Source organism: Apium graveolens, unplaced genomic scaffold, assembly GCF_009905375.1.
Source record: "Apium graveolens cultivar Ventura unplaced genomic scaffold, ASM990537v1 ctg8347, whole genome shotgun sequence".
In the NCBI taxonomy this organism is placed as follows: domain Eukaryota; kingdom Viridiplantae; phylum Streptophyta; class Magnoliopsida; order Apiales; family Apiaceae; genus Apium; species Apium graveolens.
In genome coordinates, this window is record NW_027421105.1 from 1 (window position 1) to 4,975 (window position 4,975).

Sequence of the window (4,975 nt, forward strand, 5' to 3'; positions counted from 1 at the left end):
TAACATTGAGAAGTAATCATACATTGGTGAGTGAGTTTAATTAGACAATAACTTAGTCTGAGTCTCTGAGGGAACGAACTAGAAAGTATTCTATATTACTTGCGAACGCGTATACTTGCGTGAATATTAGTGCGTGATTTCGCCCTAACAAGTTTTTGGCGCCGCTGCCGGGGACTCGGCGTATTTGTTTAGTTTATGTACTTACCATCATTGGTCATTAGGACTCAGTGATTAGGACGTAGTAGTTAATTACTCTTTTCGGTTGTGTTTCAGGTACTTTAGCAAGCGTTTATGCAAACTCGTTCTCGTGCTCGCAAGAGGACCTTAGATACAGCTGAGGAGAAACGAAGTTCTTGATACTCCGGAGAAGTTAGATTTTGAGGATTCGGATTCAGGAACTGAGCAGAAAGAACCAGTAAACATGGGAGATCGTATTGTTCAAGCTGATCCAGCTCTTATGGATTTTTCTCGGCCTAAAATTGATGACATTCAGTCAAGCATCCTTCATCCGGCTATTCAAGCTAACACCTTTGAAATCAAGCCGGGCACTATTCAGATGGTGCAGAATTCTGTTTCTTTTGGAGGAGCGGCAACTGAAGACCCCAACATGCACATAAGGAATTTTGTCGAGATCTGCAGCACTTTTAAGTATAATGGCGTGACTGATGAGGCTATCAAGTTGAGGCTTTTCCCATTCTCACTGAGGGATAAGGCTAAAGACTGGTTACATTCTGAACCAGCTGGGTCCATCACTACGTGGCAAGATCTTGCGCAAAAGTTTCTGGTGAAGTTTTATCCAATGGCAAAGACTGCTGCTATGAGGAGTGCTCTTACTCAGTTTGCGCAGCAACCTACAGAATCTATGTGCGAGGCTTGGGAACGCTACAAGGAAATGTTGAGAAAATGTCCACATCATGGAATGCCGGATTGGATGGTAATCACTGGTTTTTATAATGGTTTGGGGGCCCAATCTCGGCCCATGCTCGATGCAGCAGCTGGAGGCGCCTTATGGGCTAAAAGCTATACTGAGGCGTATAATCTTATAGAGACGATGGCTGCAAATGAGCATCAAAACCCAACTCAGAGGATGACGTCAGGCAAGGTAGCAGGTATTCTGGAAGTTGATGCAGCCACCGCTATTGCAGCCCAGCTCCAAGCGCTATCAATGAAGGTTGATTCTTTGGCTACGTATGGAGTTAATCAAATAGCTATGGTTTGTGAGCTTTGTGCAGGTTCTCATGCTACGGATCAGTGTTCTCTTGTCAACGAATCTGTTCAGTATGTGAATAATTATCAGCGACAACAGCAGCCTGTGCCAGCGACCTATCATCCTAACAACAGAAATCATCCAAATTTCAGCTGGGGAATAATCAGAATGCTATTCAGCCACCATATCAGCAAGGAGTAGTAAACAGTTTAACCCACCTGGATTCCAGCAACCACAGCAGTATGCTACAAGGCAATCATATCCTCAACAGGGAAGTGCAGCTGCACCTACTAGTGCTGATTTTGAGGAACTTAAGCTGTTGTGCAAGAGTCAGGCGGTTTCTATCAAGACCTTGGAAAATCAAATCGGTCAATTAGCCAATGCAGTGCTCAATCGTCAACCTGGCACTCTTCCCAGTGACACGGAAGTACCAGGCAGGAAGGAAGCTAAAGAGCAAGTCAAGGCTATTACCTTAAGGTCTGGAAAAGTAGCTGATGCTGAAAAGGCAAAGAAGTCGAAGCTGAAGTTAGAGATGAAGAATCTAAGCAAAAGGAGAAAGCGGCGGAACCAAGAAGACTACTGTTGAACACACTCTGCCTGAGGCTAATACAGGGGAGAAACAGCTCTATCCTCCACCACCTTTTCCTAAGAGATTGCAGCAACAAAAGCTGGATAGACAGTTCGGGAAGTTTCTGGAGGTGTTCAAGAAACTTCACATCAATATACCTTTCGCTGAGGCTCTGGAACAAATGCCTAGTTATGCGAAGTTTATGAAGACTATTCTTTCAAGGAAGGTGAAACTGGATGACCTTGAAACCGTTGCTCTCACGGAAGAATGCAGCGCTGTTCTGCAGCAAAAGTTACCACCAAAACTGAAAGATCCAGGAAGCTTCACCATTCCTTGCACCATTGGCAATCTAACTTTTGACAAGTGCCTTTGTGATTTGGGAGCAAGCATTAATCTGATGCCGTTGTCGATCTTTAAAAAGCTGGATCTGCCTGATCCAAAACCCACATACATGTCGCTACAATTGGCGGACCGTTCCATTACTTACCCAAGGGGCATAGTTGAGGATGTGCTCGTCAAGGTGGATAAGCTCTTCTTTCCTGCAGATTTTGTTATTCTGGATTTTGAGGAAGATAAGAAGATTCCCATAATCTTGGGGAGGCCTTTCTTGGCTACTGGCCGTACCTTGATAGATGTGCAAAAAGGGGAACTTACTATGCGGGTCCAAGATCAGGATGTGACCTTCAACGTATTCAAGGCAATGAAATTCCCTACAGAAGATGAGGAGTGCTTAAAAGTGGATGTGATTGATTCTCGGTTACTTTCGGAACTCGATCACATGCTAATGTCTAAGGCCCCCTTTTCCAATGCATCAGACATTAGCATGTGATCGAGTTCCGAAGTAACCGCAGAATCAATCACATCCACTTTTAAGCACTCCTCATCTTCTGTAGGGAATTTCATTGCCTTGAATACGTTGAAGGTCACATCCTGATCTTGGACCCGCATAGTAAGTTCCCCTTTTTGCACATCTATCAAGGTACGGCCAGTAGCCAAGAAAGGCCTCCCCAAGATTATGGGAATCTTCTTATCTTCCTCAAAATCCAGAATAACAAAATCTGCAGGAAAGAAGAGCTTATCCACCTTGACGAGCACATCCTCAACTATGCCCCTTGGGTAAGTAATGGAACGGTCCGCCAATTGTAGCGACATGTATGTGGGTTTTGGATCAGGCAGATCCAGCTTTTTAAAGATCGACAACGGCATCAGATTAATGCTTGCTCCCAAATCACAAAGGCACTTGTCAAAAGTTAGATTGCCAATGGTGCAAGGAATGGTGAAGCTTCCTGGATCTTTCAGTTTTGGTGGTAACTTTTGTTGCAGAACAGCGCTGCATTCTTCCGTGAGAGCAACGGTTTCAAGGTCATCCAGTTTCACCTTCCTTGAAAGAATAGTCTTCATAAACTTCGCATAACTAGGCATTTGTTCCAGAGCCTCAGCGAAAGGTATATTGATGTGAAGTTTCTTGAACACCTCCAGAAACTTCCCGAACTGTCTATCCAGCTTTTGTTGCTGCAATCTCTTAGGAAAAGGTGGTGGAGGATAGAGCTGTTCTCCCCTGTAAGTAGCCTCAGGCAGAGTGTGTTCAACAGTAGTCTTCTTTGGTTCCGCCGCTTTCTCCTTTTGCTTAGATTTCTTCATCTCTAACTTCAGCTTCGACTTCTTTTGCCTTTTTCAGCATCAGCTACTTTTCCAGACCTTAAGGTAATAGCCTTGACTTGCTCTTTAGCTTCCTTTCCTGCCTGGTACTTCCGTGTCACTGGGAAGAGTGCCAGGTTGACGATTGAGCACTGCATTGGCTAATTGAACGATTTGATTTTCCAAGGGTCTTGATAGAAACCGCCTGACTCTTGCACAACAACTTAAGTCCTCAAATCAGCACTAGTAGGTGCAGCTGCACTTCCACTGTTGAGGATATGATTTGCCTTGTAGCATACTGTTGTGGTTGCTGGAATCCAGGTGGGTTAAACTGTTTACTTACTCCTTGCTGATATGGTGGCTGAATAGCATTCTGATTATTCCCCCAGCTGAAATTTGGATGATTTCTGTTGTTAGGATGATAGGTCGCTGGCACAGGCTGCTGTTGTCGCTGATAATTATTCACATACTGAACAGATTCGTTGACAAGAGAACACTGATCCGTAGCATGAGAACCTGCACAAAGCTCACAAACCATAGCTATTTGATTAACTCCATACGTAGCCAAAGAATCAACCTTCATTGATAGCGCTTGGAGCTGGGCTGCATAGCGGTGGCTGCATCAACTTCCAGAATACCTGCTACCTTGCCTGACGTCATCCTCTGAGTTGGGTTTTGATGCTCATTTGCAGCCATTGTCTCTATAAGATTATACGCCTCAGTATAGCTTTTAGCCCATAAGGCGCCTCCAGCTGCTGCATCGAGCATGGGCCGAGATTGGGCCCCCAAACCATTATAAAAACCAGTGATTACTATACAATCCGGCATTTCATGATGTGGACCTTTTCTCAACATTTCCTTGTAGCGTTCCCAAGCCTCACACATAGATTCTGTAGGTTGCTGCGCAAACTGAGTAAGAGCACTCCTCATAGCAACAGTCTTTGCCATTGGATAAAACTTCACCAGAAACTTTTGCGCAAGATCTTGCCACGTAGTGATGGACCCAGCTGGTTCAGAATGTAACCAGTCTTTAGCCTTATCCCTCAGTGAGAATGGAAAAGCCTCAACTTGATAGCCTCATCAGTCACGCCATTATACTTAAAAAGGCTGCAGATCTCGACAAAATTCCTTATGTGCATGTTGGGGTCTTCAGTTGCCGCTCCTCCAAAAGAAACAGAATTCCTGCACCATCTGAATAGTACCCGGCTTGATTTCAAAGGTGTTAGCTTGAATAGCCGGATGAAGGATGCTTGACTGAATGTCATCAATTTTAGGCCGAGAAAAATCCATAAGAGCTGGATCAGCTTGAACAATACGATCTCCCATGTTTACTGGTTCTTTCTGCTCAGTTCCTGAATCCGAATCCTCAAATCTAACTTCTCCGGAGTATCAAGAACTTCGTCTTCTCCTCAGCTGTGTCTAAGGTCCTCTTGCGAGCACGAGAACGAGTTTGCATAAACGCTTGCTAAAGTACCTGAAACACAACCGAAAAGAGTAATAACTACTACGTCCTAATCACTGAGTCCTAATGACCAATGATGGTAAGTACATAAACTAAACAA

At 44.4% G+C, this 4,975-nt stretch overlaps 2 non-coding genes across 2 annotated transcripts; one reads left to right on the top strand and one right to left on the bottom strand.

Moving 5' to 3' along the window:
- Positions 1-814: 814 nt before the first annotated feature.
- Positions 815-921, bottom strand: LOC141704867 (small nucleolar RNA R71). The gene has a single exon (XR_012568104.1). It is a non-coding gene; the product is annotated as a small nucleolar RNA R71 (small nucleolar RNA).
- A 3,318-nt stretch (positions 922-4,239) lies between these two features.
- On the top strand, positions 4,240-4,346 carry LOC141704868 (small nucleolar RNA R71). The gene has a single exon (XR_012568105.1). It is a non-coding gene; the product is annotated as a small nucleolar RNA R71 (small nucleolar RNA).
- Positions 4,347-4,975: the final 629 nt, after the last annotated feature.